This window comes from Motacilla alba, chromosome 3 (assembly GCF_015832195.1).
Source record: "Motacilla alba alba isolate MOTALB_02 chromosome 3, Motacilla_alba_V1.0_pri, whole genome shotgun sequence".
In the NCBI taxonomy this organism is placed as follows: domain Eukaryota; kingdom Metazoa; phylum Chordata; class Aves; order Passeriformes; family Motacillidae; genus Motacilla; species Motacilla alba.
In genome coordinates, this window is record NC_052018.1 from 88,066,274 (window position 1) to 88,090,631 (window position 24,358).

The following is a 24,358-nucleotide window of genomic DNA, read 5'->3' on the forward strand; positions in this document are numbered from 1 at the left end:
GTGAATAATCTACATTGAAGCTTTAGAAGACTTCTGATTTCCTCTCCTGTACTAGACTCAAGTGTCCTACATAGACCTGAAAAATTACCTTGCCCTTTACAAAGTCAGTAGAGAATACATTCCTTAATCCACAGATCTCAGAAACTCACATATCACAACTTCAGACCACGCTGAAAGTCATCACCCTATGGAATCCTTAAATGTGAAAACTACAGCAAATTTCATCCAAAAAAGAATTGGCAAGAATTCTGCCATGACTGATCCTGAGTAATCACTCGTCTCTGACACAGTAGTACCCATCTCCAGAATCTACAGAGTCATGATAATCTAATTCCAGTGTAAGAATTCGTTGCCAGGCCAGGAAGAGATTAATTAATCCTTACTCCCGCCATTCCCCTCACCTAAACAAGTATACAGGGGACTACACACAGATAAACCAAACTTCACACTACCTCTCTGCGACTATGATCTCCATGCAGTGCTGAAGATCCCAACAGGTTGCTCAGCAGTTTTTTGTAACACTGTGAATCGACGGAAAGGACACACAAAGTGTATCCATCACTGCAATACCTAGTCAAAACTTTGCACAACCTCTTCTCTCAAAACACCTGATTTGCTTTGAAAACAGACAAAATTAATCTGTGTCAGAGGGTAAGCAAAACAGTGCAACATACCACCACAAAACAGAGTTCTCAGCAACCAATGTTTGCGGTTAAGAGCTGAACAAGTTCCATATAATTTAATAGTGCAACTAACATCAGTAAAAGAGACTTGTGAACGGATGCTTGTATCTCACAATCACTTATTCACAAATTACACACAATATGAAACTATTTTAAAAGCACCAAAATCATTCTTACCAGTAAAACTGTCACACAGGAGTGAAATGTTGCCAAAATGCCAAATACCCTCCAATACTTCATACCTTCTATGAAATTCCTTTAATTAAGTATGTCATTACATTCTTAAAATCAAAAATGTGGAAGACAATGTGACTGAGTGAGGAAGAAGATCAAAACCTATGTAATTACAAAGGCCTGTGAGCTCAGTATTGTGTTGTGTTTTATATCCGTAAAACAAAACACAATTTAATAAAAAACAACCATCAAAGGCATGTGTCACACCTTAGTTTTATTTGCTTCATAAGTAGGTTCACTTTTTTACAACTTACAACAAACTGGAAAATAAGAAAACAACACTACTCAAGATCATGTTCTTAATATTCTAAATATCCCATTTAATATTGCAAATAAAGGATGCAGATATTGACTTGCTATCAGTAAGTCTGGGAATCAACTTGTGTCCTTTGCTTCACAGGCTTTCACCACACATCTCCTGGAGGAACACAGCATTACCTTCTCTATCCCTCCCATAACAGCGTTGGAAGACAGCTTGGCCTTTCCTCCTCCACACTGAAGAAACTCCTATCTTCCCCTCCTCACACATCATGGGCTCTGGCCCCTCAGTAACAGAGTGCTTCTCCATGTCTGTGCCTTTCTTGTACTGGGAGGTGAGCAGTCCACACTGCATTCCCAATGCAGCCTCACGAGCTCCAAACAGGAAAACCATCACTTCATCCCAGAATGCTGGATACACCTTTTCTGATAGGTGCCAAACTTTCCCCCCTTCAGACACACTGCTGTCTAATGTTCAACACATTTGTCCTGGTTCTCCATCAGGACCCACCCCTGGGCTCTCTTTGGCAAAGCTCATTCCTCAACAGTCATCAGCCAGGCTGTATAGAGGGACAAGGCGACTTTATTCCAGATACTGGATTATACCTCCTGTGGTTACCATCAAGACACTGGTCCAGCCTACCAGGATCTATCTACTGCTAAGGCCTGCCCTTGGGCTAACTGATCACTCACTCCTATCATGTATTTTAAGCACGTACACCCTTCCACTGTTCAAGTTTTTAACAAAGACTTCATCGTATTTCCTCTTAGTCAAACCATCTCAACATTTCTTGAAGGAGTAAAGGCATTAAGCCCCAAACATCTTTGTAGAGAAACATTTAGTCTCAAGATAAAACACAGTCAGCAGAAGAACAGATGAAGCACCCACCTGCAAACCAGTAATTCAGTCATGGCTTTAATCAGCATAAACTCAAAAATTCAGAACCCTTCAGTCTTGAGATTTATTTTCCAAATATCTCATTTTTGTATGAAATTTAATTGAATAACAGATTAGTTTGAGAAAATATTAATTTCCTTGTGGTGAAAATATTTACTCCACATAAAATTATTAGTTGAAACTTTCAAAATCAGGAAGACCCTGTCTATTGTAATTCCCAAAATTTTCTTGAAAATGGAGAAGGCCTTAGTTCTTGCCCATGCTCCACAGACCATTCTTTAAAACACTATATATAACTCAGACCAAAAATGAAACCCTAGAATTCTCTTCTCCTTTCAGTCTTTCCAACCCTGGAAAAGGTTGGAAAAAAAAGAAAACAATAATAATCTATTTTTTTTAATCTACTGCCTGGAAGGACTAATAATCATCAAGGCTCAAAGGCTTTTGGAATGCCTTTACAGAGGAGAAATTACTTTATAGGAAGAAATTACTGGCCTTTGCCCCTCTCTGCCAATGAAGAAGTTGAATCTGAGCAATACACTACCAAAGCAGAGACTCCAACTATATCTCTAGTGGACATTGTTCATCTCTAGTCTTACATCAATAGCTGAGTCATTTCCAAGAGTTCGGGGCAACAAGTCTCCAACCAAAGCTGACATCCCAGAGCAAAAATCTAACCCAAGACTCACTTCCCTGAAGTTCCAACCTGTATTTTTCTCTAATGTTTTCTACCAGAGTGAAATCCTACTTGAGGTCCTTATCTCATATATAGGCAACACAGGCAACAATTCAGACTCAGGAAACCAAAAACATCTAGCCTTTTGAGGTATTGAGGAATAAAGGCAAAAGTCATGTCCTCTGACATGCAAGAAAAATTAATGATCTATATCCTTTCTGCCCCAGCTACGCAGTGAAGACTCTTCGGTATTAGATCAGCCATATAGGAAAGAGCCTTAAAATTAGCTGTGCGCAAGCTTGTGTTTGCATTTAAAAGACAAACAACCCCAACTGCTGATTTCCTCCAAAGATCTACTTAAAAATTGACAAATACTTCTTGCTCAGGTATAGATATTCATTATTTTGTACTATATCATAAAGGGGAAATGGGCAGCTACTTTAGGTGAAAAGCATGCTTCTCTCAATTTAGATTTATATTTAACAGGCAGAAATATTTACTTAATGACTGTCACAAAAGCCAGAGCTGTCCTGACTTGAGCTGGGATAGAGTTAATTGTCTTCCTAGTAGCTAGTTCAGCGTTGTGGTTTGGATACAGTATGAGAATAATGTTGATAACACAGTGAGGTTTTTAGCTGTTGCTAAGTACTGTTAGCTATACTAAGTCAAGGACTTGACAGCTCTCATACCCTGCCAGGAGGTGGGAGGGGAACAAGAAGTCGTGAGGGACACAGTCAGGACAGCTGGCCTAAACTAGCCAAAGGGATATTCCATACTATATGACATCATGCTTAATATATAAACTGGAAGGAAAGCTGGCCAGGGCTGCCACTTGGGAACTGGCTGGACATTGGTCAGTGAGCAACGAGCACCTGCACTGTGCCTCATTTCTTTTTAATCCTTTCATTATTATGATTTTCTTCCTTTTCTGTCCCTTTGAATTGTCTTTATCACAACCCACAAGTTTTCTCACTTTTATTCTTCTGATTCTCTCCTCCATCTGATTGGGTCAGGGTAGTGAGTGAGCAGCTGTGTGGCACACAGTTGCTGGATGGAGTTAAACCATGACAGACATTTTTGGTGCCCAACACAGAGCACAACAGGTTTGATAATGACAAATCTGACTAGAATGTATCAGAAGAAATTTCTCATAAGTACTCATTCTATTAGTCACTGGTCATAGTGGTGATGTATTTGCTCCCCAAGTTGGTGTGGCGTCCCTGCTTGTAAAAGCTGCCTTATAAAATACTTGACTTGTAAATATTGCCCCCTGAGCTGTTTGTCACCCATGGGAACGGGGCTAAGGTTATGTTGTACTCTGTAACACTGTCTCATAATATGACAGAACTGTCGCTCGTGAAACTGATCTGGTATTTGTACTCGGCACTGCCCACATCTCCATACTTTGGGAGCCATCTATAGGAAACTACTAATAATTACAACTTTTACCTCTTCTCAGAGACTCAATCCGTGAGGGAGACTGGTATCTATCTCCCTTCGTCTTCCCTTTCTTCTCTAGGCCAATTAAAACAGCACTTGGGAATTTTTAATATCCTTGGGATGTTCAAACCAGCATTCCTATTGCTGTGTCTTCTGAATGTGTTCAAGACCTTATTTTAGGATCAACAATTCTTTCAGAATGCCACCCACAGGGATTTGCCCTGAGGCTGGATAGTGGCAGGGTGTGGGGGATAGTATGGGCAAGTGCCTAGGACAGTGGGCACCTCCAGTGCTTTGGAACATCAGCCCTGAACAAGTGCAAAATCTGGAAAGATTAGTTAAATATTTGGAGAAACTATGCTGCCACCCTGGAAATTCCAGAGAGGCAAAACCCACAGTAACATGCTGTGGCCTGGCCCAGGCCTACTGAGCCATGCGCAGAACTGTACAGTACCCCTAAAGGAAAGAAGGCCTCTGGATGTGATGGGAAAATGATGGGCACAGGGGCTACTCCAACCCCAGTGACAGGCACTGTGGTTGAATGAACCAAAGCACCAACTCGTGCCTGTATCAGCCCCTCCTACACATAAGAAGAGAGACATGCAAAGGTGAGCTCATTTAGTGAGGGATAAAGCAGCAGAGCTATAATGAGAAGAGGTGGGGGAAGAGGCAGAACAAATAAAATCTACAGTTAATCATCTGATCCCTATCCTTGAGTGAGCTGTGACATATGCAAAAAGATTCCAACCTTCATCCAGGCAAGGGCATCACCTGGTTGCTCTGATGCTGGAATAACAGGCCCAGTAACCTGGAATTAAGAGGACAGAGAAGCCAAAAGCTGGCATCCCATTCTACAGAGGTGGGCATTAACCAAGAAACTGGAAAATGGGCACAAGCCCTCAGCCTCTGGAAGTGACTCCATCTATGAAGGAAAGGTATTCCTTCAAGGAACATGTTATGCCACCCGGGCAAGTGGATCATCGTGGATAGAGGCACCCAGTATCTGAGGCAATTAGCCATGCTGGAGGAGATTTATGATGATGTGGATGATAACAACAAGCAGTTATTCAAAGACCCAGATGAAGATAAGTGTACACGACCCACGTGGTGGAATGGCATGCACCATTATCATACACCAACTCATTGGCAGTCATGACCTGGAAAGATTGAGAGGGACAAATGGTGGACAAACTGGCAAACTCCCATAATACAAACAAAATGCCTCTTCTTCACTACAGGCCTGTAGCTTGGCTGTTGACAAGGAAGGCTTATGCATCCTTTCTCCCATCTGTATGGACCAGTGTCCCGGCTATGAGAAGTAAGCACAAACAGCACAGGCCACCCTGTGTGACCACAGAGAGGACATGAGGAAGTGGGATGGAAAAATCTACCTTGACCCTAGAGGCATGAGTAGAGAAATAGCAAGGAAAATCACAAGAGAGGGTTATTGCAGGATTTTGCTGCTCCAGTCTCTAGTGGGCAGTTCCCCAGACAGAGCAGAGGGGCTACGCTTACTCCTGATCTTCAAGGGACTCTGATTTACATTTACAAGAAGTGAATAAATACTGAATACACAGAATCACACTGAATCACTGGGTTGGAAGAGACCTTTAACATCACAGAGTCTACCCCAGACCCTAACACCTCAACTAGACCACGGCACCGAGTGCCACATCCAATCTTTTTTTAAACACATCCAGGGATGGCAACTCTACCATCTCCCCTGGCAGATCACTCCAGTACTTGATCACCTTTTCTGTAAAAAACTTTTTTCTAATATCCAACTTATATTTCCCTTGGCACAGCTTAAGGCTGTGTCCTCTCATTCTGAGTTGCTGCCTGGAGAAAGAGACCAACCCCCACCTGACTACAACCACCTTTCAGGAAGTTGTAGAGAGTGATAAGGTCACCTCTGAGTCTCCTTTTCTCCAGGCTAAACAACCCCAGCTCCCTCAGTCATTACTCTTAGGGCTTGTGTTCCAAACCACTCACCAGCCTTGTTGCCCTCCACTGGACGCGCTCAAGCATCTCAACGTCCTTCCCAAACTGAAGGCCCACAATTGAATACTACAGCCAGGACTAGAGGGGCCCTGCCTCCAGCTAGGTGGAGGAAAGAAACAGCTGGGTTTAGTGGACTGTGTGGATTGGATGACCTCGCACAGCAGACCCACAGGAGTCAAAAGCTCTAGCAACCACTGCTGCACAGGGGCAGGCACCATCTCTGTTTCTGGAGTGGCAGGGCAATCCCAACAGCTAACTCCGTTGGAGGCAGAGTTAAAAGTGAGCCTGACAGGGAATGAGGGGCAAAAGCACTCCATTGGGATTGGCCCTGAGACTCCAGTGCATCCTTTGCCTAGACTGCCTCACGAGGTTGTACTTCCAAGGACTCAAAAAAGTACTGCTGGGCTTTTGCTATAGCTGCCTTGGAGACAGTAGAGATGAAATATCTATCTACCTCACCCCATCTCCTGGAGGACACTTCTGGTGTGGTCAAAGAACAACAGGTGCCATCACAAAGGTGCATTGGCCAGGGAATCGCACCAACCAAGACACCCTGACACCATCCATAAGTTGATTTGTCATATGGAGAGCCAAGGAGTGATCAGCAGGAACGAATCACTCCATCTCTAACAGTCCCATATGGCCAGTGCAGACTAACAGTACACTGTCACGGCCGGAACGAAGTCATGCCACCTCTGAGTCCCGCTGTGCCAGACCTGCTGGAACTTCAACACAAACTGGAGGCAAGCCAAGCAGTATGCCACAATTGATACTGCTAGTGCAGTTTTCTCAAGCCACCGGCAAGAGAGTGCAGGCCCATCCAGTACCCCAGCAATCGACTATTCCAGGGGTAGAAACACAGACCTACTATTAGCCATGGACTGATCTAAACAGTACTGAAACAAAGCAAAGCTCTAGAACATTTAATGTGTTCTAGAACACATTGATGGCAATATTGTGTGAGGCAATTCAATAACAGAAGTTTTTGAGAGAGTGAAAAGTAGTTAAAATCCTTCTGTAAATTGGTTTTGCCATAGAATAAAAAAGGTAAAGAACCTGAACAGGAGACCCAGCGATCATCCACAAGATTGCATTTGCTCAGGGAACTGGGTGCACTAGGTGGGTAACACAGAAGGATGGGGAAGTCCGACGTATACTTCAAGGGGGATTTGATTCTGGGTAAGAACAGCGAATGATTTGAACTGTATTACGTTGTTTGCTATAAAATATTGCAGGTCATCACTTCTACGGTTGTTGAATGCCATATCAAGGGTATTGTAATAGAATTACCCAGCCTAATGAAGAATGGAATGTTGATGACAGAACCAGACATGCATAGCAGTGATGGAACTAGCGCTGGCTTCAGCATAAAACAATCCAACACTACACACATTCTCTCCTGTCCTGAAGAACTACTACAACAGACAAAGCCAAAAGCCATGGACTAAAACTCAACAAACATTTTGAAGGGATAGCCCATTTAGTATGGGAATGGTATCTCTGTGTATATATCAAAATACAGGAAAGGTGATAGTGATTACTTGGGTGTATTGGAAAGTGTGGGACTTGGTAGGATGCAAATGGATATAGCCCTGCTTTCGGGCGGGATAGAGTATATTAATTGTCTTCCTCAAAGCTGGTAGAGAGTTGTGGTTTGGATACAGTTGAGAATAAAGCTGTAGCAACAACTAAAAATATCAGTGTGTTATGTAGTGTTTATACTAAGTCAAGGACTTTCTTGCTTCTCATAACCTGCCAATGAAGAAGGCCAGAGAGGCACAAGTAGTTGGGAGGAGATACAGCCATGACAGCTGGCCCAAACTGGCCAGAGATACTCCAAAATCTATGACATCATGCTCAATGTATAAACAGGGGGAAAAGCTGGCCGGGGGCTACTGCTCACACTGGTCGGCAAGTGGTAAGCAATTGCATTGTGAATCACTTGTTTTGCACATTTTAATTATTATTCTTTCCTTCCCTGTCCTATTAAAAAGCCTGTGTCTCAACCTATGAATTTTCTGATTTTTATGATTCTCTTTCCCATCCCACTGGGGAGGGAGGAGGTGGAGTGAATAAGCAGCTGTGCAGTGCTTAGTTGCTGGCTAGGGTTAAACCACGACAGCAACCAACACATAATTAGATTACAGAGGTCTAAAAGCCATAATCAAAGTTTTTGCAGATACTATAAAACAATTTTCACATCACATGTCAGTTTCATAAAAAACATCAGAACTAAACTAATACCACCTTGATGGCTAACAGTCCCAAAGGCAATACTGTATCTTTCCATAATATGAGAATGGTCCAACATAAATCTTTTGGGCTTAGGTCATAAAAGTGTACTGTAAAATGTCTCTTCCTCAGAAGGATTTACTCAACAGGCTAGTCATTTCTAATAAGTCAGTGATGTGGAAAAGAAACAGTGCCAGAGTTTCCTGTTACAAAGCACATGTGCTCCACTATAAAAAAAGAATGACATTTCAAAAGAAAAAATGCTGCACTAGATATTAAAGATGTAAATGACATATAAATAATCAAAGTATCCATGACAAACAATTTCAAAACTTATGGAAAGTGCAGGAAATAACTTCTCTGGTTTAAGTAAAAAAAAAAAAAAATAATCAAAGTTTACTCTTGGTAGAAAGCTCCTCTGTATCCACCCTGCAGTCTCTCTCTAGCATGTGTTATGTGCACATATAGACTTCACACAGTAGATCTGTCTACACACACAGCAGATAGTTTTGATTTTTGATCCCAGAAAACTTGGTCTTGCTTCTAACTTACTGACCTTAAAAACACTGGCACTACATGAATTCACATTAGGCCAATAGTTATTGGAGATTGGCTGTAACAGCTACTCTAACCATGTAGTTACAAATACTGCCAAACAAATTACTGCAACCTAAGAATAAGATCTGGATATTTTATTTTCACTTAAAAATGAACTACACATAAGAACAGTTATTACCATTCCTGGGTTTTATTCCTAGGATTTATTTGGAGGATTTGGGCTTGGTTTTAGGTAATCTGTGGCCATGGGTGTTGGCTTTAGGAAAGATGTCAGCTGACCAAAGACACTGATATAAAGAAAATAACTATCAACATATAATGCCAATACAGAGCCTCCTACCAAAAACTTTTCCTGCCAGGATGTTGAGAAAGAAGCCAAAGAGACTTCTAAACCAGGAATTCAAAGAAATTTTGCAAGCCACCCCTACTACCAGGTAGCATACATGCCTAGGAGCTACAACTGCAATTTTTAAATTAAATTGAGCATAACATTGTTACAACAGTTGGGGAAAAGAACAAACAACAAAGATAAACCAAACAATGTTCCCCCACCACACTACTTTTAAACCAGCAAGTTACAAAGGAGATGAAGATTTCAGAATGAACTTCAGCCACATCAAATTGGTCTGGAGACACAAAACAATCACAGGCGTAATTTAACGCTGTATATTCATGCCTATTTTCAATGTCAGTAGCAGTACCTGAAAACAAGAACGCTTCTGCTCTGCCTCAGCTACCCATCACTACATTGTGCCAGCAATTTCTTTTCTTTCCGAACTGTTGGCTGAGATGTTTTTGCCCTTACTCTTTGAACTGTTTCACTGAAGAAGTGCAAAGTTAGCTGAAGTATTTTGAAACTATGTGACTTTGACTGCAGTGGGTTTGGAAGGCAGCAGCTTAGACAGCAGATCCAAGGGGGCTGTAACCTTCAACAGAAAAGACAAAGAAACAGAGAGGAGCACCAGGAGCTAGGTTAAGGTCTATAACCTTTCTAGCTATGTTAACACAAGAAAAACATGCTTGTGGTCCTTTCAGAGATTAGCTGTATAGTCTGCTTTCTTGCACTTTACTAAAATATGGATGATGCTACTTAACTACAGATTTTTCAGCTCAGCTTATGTGGTAACCATCTGTCTCCCATGGGCAAACTGCATACTTGATGCTGAGGCTTCTTATTTTTCTGGAATGCAGCTCAACAGCTACCAAGTTAGAGATCATACCTCAGATAGTCAAGATGAACTTCACAGAAACCTTTCTAGGTTTCTAATACTAGCTTTCTAATTACTGCACTTAGTACAAGGTCATCAGTACCCAGGTTGCTGTATTTTTTTAGTCACAGAACCTTTACATTGCAGCTTCCTTTTTATTCAAGTTGCAGAAGTCAATTTCACACAGTTCCGTGGCCAAATGAAAAGTTTAAGAAACATGAAAAGTTTAAAAAACATTTTCTTAGTAACACAGAATTCCATGTTTGCCAGTGTGACTTATGATTATCAGCAGCCCTTAGCTCAGATTAGCACCACTGCCAGGGACTTAAATGAAGAAGTATGCAGTGTCATTCTCAGTAAGAAAGAGACTACTCTTGTCAATGTCTTAATGTCACTTATCTTAGGTTTTCAGGCAACATATTCACCTATTCTTTACCAAGACTTCCTCCAAACACTAAGAAGACTGGGAAATTCAGTCCCATTTGTTACCTGCAAATGGTTTATCTGAGGTACAGAGTAACTACACAAAAAGTAATACGTAACAATAGGCAAATAGCCAGGCTGGTTCACCAAATACAACAAGGCTGGGCTCAGGCAAGTGCAAAGCAGACTACTGCTGCCAGCACCTGCCCAGGAACAGGATGGAGGCTAAAGCCTTAGAAGTAAAGACAGCTCAGCCTAAGTCAGCATTCATGCTCTTGTACCATTTTCTTGGAATAGAAATTTGGTGCACTAGCACTTGAATGAAATAGGCCTACCTGGTTAATTCAGATACTACTGGTCCAGATTTGTTTTCCTTGAAATCACGTATTATCCTTAACTCAAACCCTGCAACTCAGTGTGGCTTCATTATACCACATGGAAGTCTGCACTGTACTGCTGCCTATCCCTACTGACCATACTATGACAAGACTCATATCCTATGATATTTGTTGAAATTCCTTGTCCATACCTGCTCATATTTCCTGTAGCCAATAGGCATGTTCTCACTTTATGCACTGTTCAAAACGGATGCACAGGTGGCACTTGGATACTACAAAACATTAACTAAGCATAGAAGTGATCCTTCACAAATAAAGATTTTAATTATTTCTCTGCAGAACTGCTGTTTTGGTTCTCTAAATTCAATAAAGGACCAAGTATTTTGAGATAAATTTAGTTTGCTCCTTTTCGATCAATCTAACAAACAGCAGCCAGGTTTTTACTACAGAAACAGCACCTCAGATTTAGAAGAAAAAGAACCAAAATTTATCCACTACACTACTAGTATTAAAACTGAAGAATTTTACATGTGTAAATGTGTCATTAGCATGACACATTATGTCACTGGGAGTGAGTTCTTCCCTGCTCTAAATTTAGGCATTTAAGATAACTTTTCTTACCTTTTGCAAAGTCTGTTTACAAAAAGTTTCAGACACACTTTTGTGAGAACAGGGCAGCATTAAATCACTTATTCATATCATCTGTGAATTATTCCTAAACAGGTCTGAAACACCAGAATAAGTGTTCTGCAGCAGGTCTGCAAAACCACAGTAAAGCAATACACCTTTATTTACATAATTGAGGGCTGGTTTCTTGATTCACACACAAATCTGAAGAAGCCAGACACAAGGGTTGGGCTGGATGAGTGCTAAAGGTCCATTCAAATAAAGTGTGACTTCCACAGTATAAAAGGTTCTGCCTTTTTTTCAACATGTTACATCACTGCAAAATAAAACATTTCAATCAACACAACACTAACAAAAACCCTCAAAACAAACCACATTGGAACCCTTCTTTCATTTTAGCAGCAGAAAAACCAACACCACCTCCTTGGCACAAACCTGATTGCTGATTTACAACCTATCCATTACTGAACTTCAGAGTAAAGACAGACAGGACTGCTTCAGACCAACAGTCTGGACTCCTGCCTGCCACTACTGAAAAGAGGCAACTCATCCTGTCAAAACACTAAAAGATGTAATCAAGACTCAAAAAAGTCATTTGATCACCATTCTGAAGACAGATGCATGCAATAAACCCATTTCAAAGACAGTCTTCAAAACAAATAGTCCCAGTTTAAAAACAGAACTAAACCTTCCAGAAACATACAACTCAAAATATGCAATCTCTATCACAGGTATTTGTGTTGATACTGGATTTTTCCCATTACTATGGTCTTACAGCATTGTATTTAACCTTTTTTTCAAAAGGATTCAAAGAACATTGACTCTTAGTTCCCTATACACAAGATCAGAAGAAGGTGACAATGTGTGACAAGAGTTCTCAGTCATCGTCAGATAAAGTTAATGACAGAAAACCAGCAGCCAAAACATTTTCATTGACCTGGAAAAAGCCATCAACCTTTACCCTTGAAAAGGTGGTTCAAAAGCTGAAGCTTCAGGGAACCTTGTAAGGGAAATTCAGAGATTTTCTGTAACTGATTAAGATGGGTAATTTAAGTAGCACTGCTGCTGTTAGTACATTTAAGGAAATACAGACCTTGTAGGGAAAAAAGCCACATGCAGACAGTAAACTGATCTTAGCACATAGTGGGCAAAACACTTCATGACTTTTACTGACACTGCACAGTCTTCAATGTGAGAACATAATTTCTCCAAAATCTGGTCAGCAGACATTTTAGGTGGTGAAAAATTACATTTCCCTGTCCCCCATTTATTAACAGTGCTACGCATTGTAACAGAAAGAAGCTGTATTTGAAATTATATTTCCTCCCTATTAAAAAACAACAATAAGCAAAATTCAAATATATTTAAAGAAGAAAAAACATCACTTTACCCAATCTGTTCAGAAATTTCCATTAAATCCATGGTCAATTACAAATTGCAAGTTAAAAACACAGTCAAAGGAATAACATCTTCCCATAAATTTCCAAGTGGCAGAATTCGTTCTTACCTGTAATTTTAACCTTGTCAAGGTTCTAGTTCAGTGCTGAAAGAATTAGTTTACATTCCTGCTGCCAAGAAGCACGTAACAGAATGACTTGCAAAACCTTGAGATAACAGTACAGGACACAACATCTGCTTTATTTTGGTATTTCCTAGAAAGAAACAAAGGAAGTAGTTAGCTACTCCAGATGGCATACAACAGATTTGTACATTAATTTTTTCATGAATACAACTTTTTCCCAAGTAGAAGCGTTTGATCCAAAGCTGCGCCTGGATGTGCAAAGACCTTTCAGCAAACTCTAAACGCCATATTCCAGATTTATGCTAACAAAGTATCAGATTAATATTTTTCTTTATTTCCCTCACCAACACTGACAAGCACTTCAAAAGTCATCAGCCTATTACCTGCCATTCAAGTCCCTAAATTCAGTAACAGAAGGAACAGCTTTTGCATGCCTGGTAGCATCACTGTGCTGCCTTAATTTTATTCACCTACTCAGATGACAGAGTACACTCCTTGAGTGTTTGACATGACTTAAACCCACCATGTGCAGCATGTGTAATTTGTGAGCTCTTTATTCTGCTTCCTTAGGTGAAAAAATGCACAAGAGTTTAAAACAAAGGCAATAAGCTTCAACTGTAAAAGTATTTCAGACCCTCTGTAATACGAATAATTACATTTCTTTAAAAATAGTTTCTATAAAATTAACTAGAAATTCACCTTAAAATGCACAAGTAGTGAATAAGCAACAATTCAGATATGTGGATCAATGACAGCATCTACCCATTATTTTGAACAGGTGATGCAAACAGCCAAAATCCTTCATGGATCAGGGACTACATATTTACTCTTATAAACCACTGCATCTTACAGTACCTGTCTTAAGAATACACTGGTAGAAGGAACTATCATGGGAAAAATTCTGGATAACAGCTAGCTTTCTCTGGGACAGGAGGGAAATAGAAATTTTATTGTGACAGTGAAGATTTTAAACTGATAACAGCACTCTGGATGAACTGAGTGATGAAGGAGACTTACTGCTGATCTTGACTTTAGGCCCACTGATGAAGGAATGAAGCTATGACAATATTTCACTATGGCTCACCTCTTCCAAACACTCAGCAGTGCTTTTCAACTACTAAAAAGTGTCATAAGCACAAAATTGCTCAAAAGGACTACTTTACCATGTTCTGAAGAATTGCAGGAGTTTCATGCCTATAGCTCTACACTGTCGCAAAGCCCTGAGTTTTCCCCAGAACTCTCTTCTTACACACCACAGTAGGATGGAATGTCCAAGGAACCAAACTAATCCAGAAAAAGTCTATTATTTCCTGTCACTTGAGGTCTCCAAACCAGCTTAGGAAATGCCAGATCAGACAAGTGCCAGCAACAGAAATGCAGAACTGGGAGCTGCTGCCAATTCATATTTGTTGCAAGTATTTCATAACTACATCTTAAGCAGCATCCACTAAATCATTAATGAACTCTGAAAAAGTATCCTAAATCATTGTACTGAACTTCAAGGCAAAAGCCCTCCCCAGAAGGTAAAAAAGCTTCAGTAAAAAAGTTGGTTCCACATCAAGGAACTTCAGGGAGTAAAATGAAACACACCCAGTGCAAATTCACAAAGTTGTAAAAAACAGCTCTTCTTCAACACACAAGGTTTTAGGGCACAGACACAAAACACATGGCCAGAACACGGCTCCCTCCATGCACTGTCTTCCACCTTCAGAACATCCCCCCAGCCAGGAGCATTACAAGGTTCTTGCACCAAGTGCTCAGGAGCCTCAGTGCTTCTGTGGCCAGAGGCCTTTAAAAGCATCAAACTCACAAAAGCAGCCCTGGAAGATGAGCATTCTGCTTTTCAGAAACAAGAGCCTTGAGCCCTCCCAGATTCTACTCTACAGAGGATGTGAGAGCATTCCTCAGACCAGGATGACTTTTAGCCAGGAGGTTGCTTACAGTAGGGCAGATTCAAAAATGGATATTTTGGGCTAAGAGTATTTTACCTGAAAGTATGATTGCATTTACACAAATTCTATGTACACTATCTCACTTCTCAGAAGTGAGGAATACAGTATTCAGCGTCCCAAAACACAAAAGCACCTTAAGATTTAGCCTCCACCACTGAATATGGCACAATGAAGAAGGGACACTACTTCTACTTCATTTGCAGAGTAGTGACTCTTACCTCTCCAAGTAAGCTGGCATGGGTTGTTTCCTCTCAGTATGAAAAGACATTTAGATTCATGATACAGCTTTGGGATAACAAACCATTATATCCAGCTCTTAACAATTTGAATGCCAAAAATGCTCACAGTACACAAATGTAAATGTCTTGTCCAGATTGCTCATCATGAATTACATCCCAAGAATAAAGCTGAATGCTTCCTATTAAAGGCTTAACAAAATTACAAGATGAATTAAGCATTTTATTTGAGCTGCTTAAGGCTTTGTACTACATAGATGTGTCATGTTTTAGTACGACTAAGTTAGTTCAGTAAACTTTTTTGCTACAAAGACACCTGTACCATACAGTAGCATTGTTTTTAATTGAGAAATACTTAAATATTCCTGGGCTAATAAAGCATTTGAATTTGACCATGTTTACAGGATTTTCTTCAGAAGGTAAGACCAAACAAAGACATCATAAGTAATTCACTGCTAAAGAACTAAACTCACTATTCGAAAATAAGAATCATTAAGAAAAAAAAACGATGCCGTCCAGAGAAATTTGAAGAACCCTATCATGTTATTTTACAGAGTGTAGGCACCAAATGCTGGTTTTCCTGATGATTAAATACATACTTAATAATGCTGGTCGCAAAGCACTAATGTTCTTCAGGCTGAATCCTAATGTTTGAAACAAACAAAGCCACTACAACACCCAGTCCCTAGCAAGTTTCCAAACCCTGGCCAGAGAAGTACCAGAAAAACACTGTGTTTATTCTGCCTCATAACCAGCTAGACCTGGACTCTGACCTTTCATTGATAACCAAATCACAGCTGCTTTAAAATAAGCAAACAAACAAACCAACTCATTGACTGAGCATCAACAGAAGGAGCTATAATCTGATGTGCCCTGATCCACCCTACGACAGCACAATACCACCACTGCCAATATTGTCCCCCAGAACTGTAAGCTGGGTCCTACACATGGGAAGATTTTGCAGAAGTAAGAGACAGAAGGAGGGAGAAAGAAAAGAGCAGCAGTGTATGCCACAGGCTAGCTAGTAAACTGCAACCTACCAAAGGCATGTTTCCAACATACAGTAAACCCAAGGTAACATCCCTTTCTTGAAAGAAGCATTCATTTGGAGACTTGACTTTCTGGGGAAAGTGAGAGCACAAGGGAATGCACTAGTGCTGCAAATTCATGCAGTAACTCTTCCTTATTGTACCTACATGACAAAGCCAAAACTAAACAAGGAGTTCTTTTCTGCTTCTTACTTGATAAAATGCACAACTTCCATCCTATAGAGAGAGTTGTTTATCTATTGTAACAAAAGATTCTCTCTACATTTGCTAAGTGGTTCTTCATTCTATGCAGAACCAAGACTGAACAAAGTCTTGATTTGTGGATTTGCAGGTGTGGGAGGTTTTGGTGAAATCTTCTTCTGCCTTTTCAAACATGGAAGCTGCACAGAAATATTCATATTAATCAGTTAAAGCAAGGAGAACTAACTAAAGTTCAAAATAAAGAACTCGATGAAGCAATTTAGGTGCCTTATCCTCTTTGAAGCACTTAATATAATATTTACAGTTTTGAAAAATCTGCAAAAATATCCTTCCACTGTGTTTTACAAGTAAAACCCAGAACTTCCTGAAAAGCTAAATGCCTTGAAATCAATTTGCTTGGGGTTCCAGTCAAAGTTGAGTTAAGCAAGTTGAAGTTTGCAGTTAAAAGTTCTATAGCCAATTAGTAATTTAAACCATCAAATGATGAATTTCCAACAGGAGTATGTTGTTAGACCAGTATTTCCCACTCACCTAAAAGCTTGATAATACCATGGGCTTAGCATTCTAATTAGGTCCATACTTTTAAACATCACCTCACAAATGATGGACAAAAGTTACAGCATGAGAAAGCTGCTTTTTGATACATCTTAGAGAAGATAGTCTGAACCTTCATCCTGCAGACCTGTCTTTAATACATATTTGCACTTTCGTAATTCCTAAATTCTCTGTGACTCATCTTCAGGTAAGCTTTAGATGAGTAAATTCGTATTATGGCTGTGTGGGTATCTTGGCAGCAGTGGTAGCTTAAGGGATATTTGCTCTCAGCAGCCTGTTCCTGTTCCATGCTCTGTGGCTGAGCACACATACAGACAGCTACGCTGGTACAAGTGAATGCCTGAAGCAGAGACTGCTCATCTGACTGATGAGGAAATCAAACTTTGTTGAATTATACAAGCAGAAGATGAAGGAAGACCAAAAGCCAGCCTTACTGGAATTCAGAATGTGTGTATGCAATCTGCATTTGCCTACTGGGAGATCCCTGGCAAGCACTTACTTCTCTATGCTTCTGTAACAGATCAGAGTTATGCTCAGCACAAGTCAAGCAGAGAAATGTGGAATCATCTCTCCATCAGTTATGCTGGGCAGCTTTGCAAACAGCCAGTTTTAGGAAGAGAGGAGGCTGAAGTGCACAGCCATCTAACACGCTTCAACAAAAACACCCAAGCACAAAATTCTTTCATTTTCAGTTATTTGATCTTTAGCTGAACTAAAGAGAAGGAAGTACCTTCAACAGTTAAAATACATTCCATGTATATGTAAGTTTTCTTCAAAAAAAAAACAAACCCTCAACTGAAACAACAAAGCATTGTAAACAGAGGACTTTTACTCTGAACAAACACATTTATTAGGGCTGCTAGGACTTTCTAGAGAAAAGCTTGCAAAAGTTTCTAACTAGCTTTTATCTTACCTTACACAATAGCTGTAGTGAGAGTAAACTTCTAGATACATATTACACCTTCCACAGCAATCCAGGAGTCACAGATTGACAAAGATGTGTTTGTATTCTGTATGGGTTTGTGGTTTTCCTTGATGCAAAGGGCAGAAGAGTCTATAATCATTCATCTCCCTGATGGGGACTCAAAATTCCACCTCAGACACATTGAAGTGATACGCATGGGCAACCTAAGTTCATATTTACTATTACTGCAGTGCCTATCATTTGAGCACATTTTTACACTGCTTCTCCATGAGGCAAATTTAATATCACATAACTAGCTAAATACCCAGGTAGCAGTACCAAAAGTGTCAGTTTGAAAATATCTGTCCATTTGCTGTCTTTGTTAACATCTGGCCTTCAAACTGATGTTTGAACCACTACTAGTAGATTATTTAGCTTTTGCAGATGTTCACAAAACCAGCCTGAGAGCACTGGTCAGGTGTTCTGAGAAAGAATCCACCACACTTTCACCTAATAAAATTACAATTTATTAATAATAATATTAATTTTTCTGAAGTCCTCTGGGACAAAACATCATGTCCCTAAACCACACCTCAGTCTCATCCGTTCTATATGCTGTAGCACTTACTAATGAGCATCCAAAGTCTGTCACTCCTTTGCCCAGAAAAGTATTAGTAAACTGCAGTATTATTCAAACCCAGAAGAAATCTTGAAAATAAAAACTCTCTGTTGATTATGCAATACAAAAAGATTAGCCCTTTCTAGTTAAGCCGTTCAAAGAAGGCATCTTAAGCATAAAATCATAAAAAACTGAGAGCAAGATTTGTCAGCAAAATCAGAGAAAGCAACAGAGTTCAGATCAGTTAATTTGGTAGCAAGTACATGCTTTTAGATAATAAAGTCCATTATTACAAACCTCATTGCACGGTAGGATACATAATTAAGAAAACTGACAGAATTTCCCTATTAAGACAGCAAAGGTCTGACTTAGCTACAAAATTTTAAGATGCTTTAGCTGTAGGTTACAGTCCAAGTCTGATAGTTTTCAAAAGATTAATATTCTTATGAGTGTCTTGTATGAAATGTTCAGAAGAAGAAAGAACAGGTTATCTACAGATGGCTACCTTGACAAATTCCTCTGTGACCCGTATTCAGTGATTTTTAAGCCAGAGTCCTCAAAAATTAATATTTATCTGCATAGAGAACTCTGCCCTAGCTCCTACTGGCTACCAATGCATTTAGAACAGGTCAGCTTTTAAATCATGTCTTGCAACTATCATTGAAGCCAATTAGGAATTTTTCATCCTCAATACCGTATCTTAAATTTCTGTTGTTTCTGGCACTAAAAAAAAAACAACAACCAAAAAGGAAAAAAAAAAAACAACAAACAAACAAACAAACAAAAAAAAAAACCCAAAACCAAAAACCAAACAAACCAAAACAACTAAAAAAAAACCCACAAAAAAAACCAAAAAAAAAACCCACAAAAAACCCCACCAAACTACAAAAAACCCTTAAATCTGGCTTATACATGTCTGTCTGTACAGATCCTGTATTTAGGACTAATATCCCACAAAGGATTCTCAAAGGCACAACAGCATCACATTTTGTCTATTAGAATGATCACATTTATCCCTATCTTACAAATATAACACAACCCTAAGTGTGGCCACGAGTATATTCAAACTTTAGAAGGAATTTAAACTCCACAAAGTAGGGTGAAAAACAAAAAGTATCAAAATAACACTACTTCAGTTAGGACCAGGTACAAAAAACACAGTAAGAATTCACTAATGCTGGTATGTTTGACATTGACAGAAATCCAGATGTATCAAATTTAAAAGGGATAATAAGAATGGGGATTTATTGCTTTATATATGATACCAATGACCAGAGGAAGGACTTCTCTCTCAAATAAGGCTCCTCTTCAACTTCTCATGTAAGTCTCCAGGTAAAAATGCACTAAAACTGAGCCATCAGAGCACATAAAAAAAACAACCAACAAAACAGCTTGGCCACTACTGATGTGCAGACAGTTACAGAAGGCATAAATTCTCTGCCACACTACTTAGACACTTGGATCTATTTGCAGCTTTTTTTAGCCATGTTACCACTTGCTAAATTTATATACATCAGGAGTTAAATTAAATGCAAGAAAAGTCATTCAACACCACAATAAAATCACCATCAAGTTTAAATTGGTAACGCAAGAAAACCAGTAGTGCGAGCTGCCAAATATTAAGAGCTACGATGTTATAGGCAGTTTAATGTTTACTGCAAAGCATGCAGCTTGCAAAGAGAAATTCAGGCATCTGTTATGTCAACTCACAACCTACACACACAGTCTTTCAAAAGAAGTAATTTAAGTAATACAGGAACTGAAGGCTCCAAACAGGAACTGCTAAAAGACATAGTTATTATTATATCTCAATTTCAGTTTTAGAACATTCTTTCCCTTTGTCTTGTCCAGATTAAGATGCTTCTTCTAATTACTAGCAAAGTTACTTCTGTAACAACACTGTATTAGTATTAACAGAATCAGCACATAGAAATGTAAAGGCAATTAAAATTTTTAAGAGGGTCCACTTGTTTAGAAAGTAATTTCCTTATTGCTAACAAATTTATCACATTCCTAAATCAGCCTGATTTGATTCATTTCAGATAAGGCATATCTCAAAGCATTTTTAAGGCAGTTATAACCAATGTGGAAGAGAAGCAGCTGATCCTACTCAATATATAATTATGTACTCCCATACTGTAACAGAATCAATACACCTGTAGTCAAATGATATTCAATCCATAACATGGTATGGAAAGTCATGTTTCAGAACACCGATGACTTCTCCAGACTATTTCAGAAAACACACTACTCTCCTTTTACAGGATGCTCTACTTCTCCATCAGGTTAGAGAAACTTTTTAAGAGCAAGTCCAGTTAAAAGAATTACTATCTCTAGGAGCTGCAGAGTGAAGCAAACTTCCATTACCTTTTTTTTTTTTGGCACAGGCTCCAATATCATTGCCTGGACACATGGAATCTTTCACAGGTGTCTGCATTGAGGCTATCTGAACTGTTTCACTTGTCATCTACACAAGAGCACTTGGCAACTTGTAAGCATAAAAAGTCAAAGTTTTTATGTCCAACTCATTCTGCAAATTCAAGTCTAAAATAAGTCACTTGGACTCACTTTTAATCAATAGTTTAACTTCTCAATTTGCAATATATATTTCAATGCTGAACTTTCAGATATCTCTACTGAGTAAAAACTGTTTTGATTTTACCACTATACCAGTATCACAATACATGTTGAACTACACCTGCAAAAACTGAAAGGAGAATTTCCATCAGTAAGAATGTTAAAACTAACATACAAGCAGATCATGCCAATTTTCAAGAAATCAATTATTAGAGAAGGTGCTTAAGGGCATGACAGGCAGTCAGTGCCATGATGATAGACATGACAGCCAAAATTATTCCAGGAAAGTTAGCACCTTAATAATCCAACATTCACTTTACGCTACTCATAATTTCAGACATCAGCAAATTTGGATAACACAAATTAAGACACCATCTCCAGCTCCACCAAAGGTTACTACTGCTCCTGTACACTGCTGGCTGCAAGATATGCCCTTGCTGGACTGAACAGTGATGGAAACATCTTAGCACAAAGACACACTTAAAAAAACACATTAATTGTAGCAAGGGGGCAAACACCATATTCTGGCATCCCATTTATACAGCAACTTGTCAAGATATTTTAAAATTATTTCTATATTCCAAAGCTCACATATCAGCCTTACCACTTTACTATCATAAAGCTTAACCTGAATGTATTGTATACTAGTGTAACAAACCATCAGGATCAAACTAGGAATCCATAAAATAATCATGGCACACAAAGGAATACTCTTAAATATTCCGGCATTTGCAGAATGACAACTGAAAGAATCAGATGAATTTAGCAGTTTAAAAGAAAAGCAGACAATTAGCTTGGGGATTACACAAATAATTCAGTAAAACCTACTACATAAAAAGCAGACCCCCAGTCACAAAAAATCAGAAATAGGTATGTGAATAGAAGACTGCTGATCTGAGCTTTCAAACAGATGCTGAACACAGCACAACAAGTGCCAATTTCAGCAGGTTTCCACGCCTCTGAAACTGAAGAGCTGGCATTAGGCAGCCAGCTGCCTATAAAAAGTGCTACTTACACATTAGTCCCCAAAACATCTCCCACATCCTTCTGAGTGCATCCAACAACACTTTAATGACTGGAGACCATGGCTTTGTATTCTCTCGTCTATGCAAATACCTGCTCTGTAAAGCAGTAACTATGTGCTTCTCAAATCTTCAAAGAGTGGTTTGGGTTGAAAACGACATTAAAGACAACCACGTTCCATCCCACCTGACACAAGCAGGGACACCTCTTACTGGACCAAGCTGCTCAAAGCTCCATCCAACCCGGCCTTGGACACTACAAGAGACAGGACATGCACAATTTCTCTGGGCAACTGATTCCAGTGCCTCACTACCCTCACAGTAAGAATTTCTTCCCAATATTCAATCTAAACCTACCCTCTTGCAGTTTAAAGCCATTATCCCTTGTCCCATTAAAGCAAACCCCTGTCAAAAGTCCCACTCCAGTTTTCTTGTAGGCACCCCTTAGGTATTGGAAGGCTGCTTTAAGGTCTCAACAGAGACCTTTTCCTCAGACCTCTTCCTCAGCCTGAACAGCCTCAACTCTATCAGCTTTTCCACACAGGAGAGGTGCTCCAGCCCTCTAATCAGCTTCACAGCCCCATATGTTTATATATATATATATATACACTCCACTTTCCCCTGGGAGTGGTGTCGGAATGAAACAACAAACATTATTAACATTTTGTTAAACTATGCATGTAAACTGAAGGCAATGGCATCACTGCTGAACTGTGCTAATGGCTCCTACTACTTGATTGTGCTCTAACTTGCAGAAAGGCGACAACGGTGCAGGTGCTTGAAGCTATGGCTTTATTAAAAGAAATGCATCTGCCATTTCCTCCAAAATGCAGCAAACCTGCTCTATTTCCTGATATTTTGAAAGTGACTGAAATGTTACTCAAAAGTGTGTTCACACTCTGCATTCACAGAGAATTACAGTAATAACTGCAAAAAGCTCAGCACAGGACCACAAAGTAAACAAGAGTTACTAAAACACTACCAATTTAGTACAACATTCCACATCTATACTACCCAAAAGACAGAGATGCAATAAACATCAGCTACAAGTAGCAACCTACTAGACTATTTTAGTTAAGGAACACAAAAACAGTTAGTTTATATACCTCTGATCATTAGTGCATTTCAACAGAAATATGCAGAAGTATTTAATAGTTAGTAAAGAGTGATAACATTCTGCAGGAATAGTATAATATGCAAGCCAAGAACTCAGAAACAGTACCATTTTGCCAAGTCTCAGTATTCATGCTTTGTGTCATCTGATCATGGACAATTTCCAAAATCTTACCTTCAACGCAGTACAAAAATAAAATTTCTTCCAGATCTTGGTCTTTCTGATTAAGATTCACTTTAGAGACTCTTCCTCATATATTGGGGTGAATAAAGCAAAAGAGTCTGTGAGTCTGAAAGTAGTAATATAGAAGAATTGACCAACTTCTCTCCTAGTTTACTACAAGTCAATAAAATTTCCAACTCAAACACTTAAGAGTAACAGCTGAACTGAAACTAATAAACTCTTGTGAACCACTGGAATTGGTTAACTACTTGTCTATGGCAATGCTGCCAAACATCAAGTGACTGGTCTTCACTTGTTAAAGATGAAAGTATGAAGTCATCTAAGATACCAACCATTCAATGGCCATTACTTTGCAAAAAACTTCCACTTTCAATACATACCACCTTCACAGATTCACATAAGCAAATCCATTTCCAAGCCAGGAATACCTAAACCATACAACAGGAGAACCTTGCATACAATCACGTGTACATACGCGCATTTAAGTGCGGAGAGAACGGAGAAGTCTGGCATACTAATGCAATTGTTTACAGTAATACATCCACATCCTGGATGCAAAATAAAAGAAAGACTAAAAGCTGAGATTCTGACTTATCTTAAAGCACAGAAACCACGACAAAGAAGTCTGTTACTGGCCAGTACAGATTTCTTTAAAAACACAAGCAGAAACACACCTCAGCTCTCTTGGTTACAAGAAAGAAACAAAGTTGCATTTTCCCCAAACCATGAGAAGGGCTATCACAATTAAACCCACCACACCTTCACAGACCAGAATACTGTTTCTGCAGCAAGAATCTGCCTCAAGCATTGTCTGTTCTGGAGATTGTCTACATCTAGCGTCCAAGATG

At 39.4% G+C, this 24,358-nt stretch overlaps 1 protein-coding gene across 2 annotated transcripts in view; it reads right to left on the reverse strand.

The window, feature by feature from the left end:
- Positions 1-24,358, reverse strand: part of PPM1B (protein phosphatase, Mg2+/Mn2+ dependent 1B) — a 61,110-nt gene that overhangs the window by 22,548 nt on the left and 14,204 nt on the right. For both annotated transcript variants that reach the window (XM_038131276.1, XM_038131275.1), the window contains exon 2: positions 13,084-13,228. The gene's annotated coding sequence lies outside the window, so the exon portion shown is untranslated. The remainder of the gene's footprint in view (positions 1-13,083; positions 13,229-24,358) is intronic.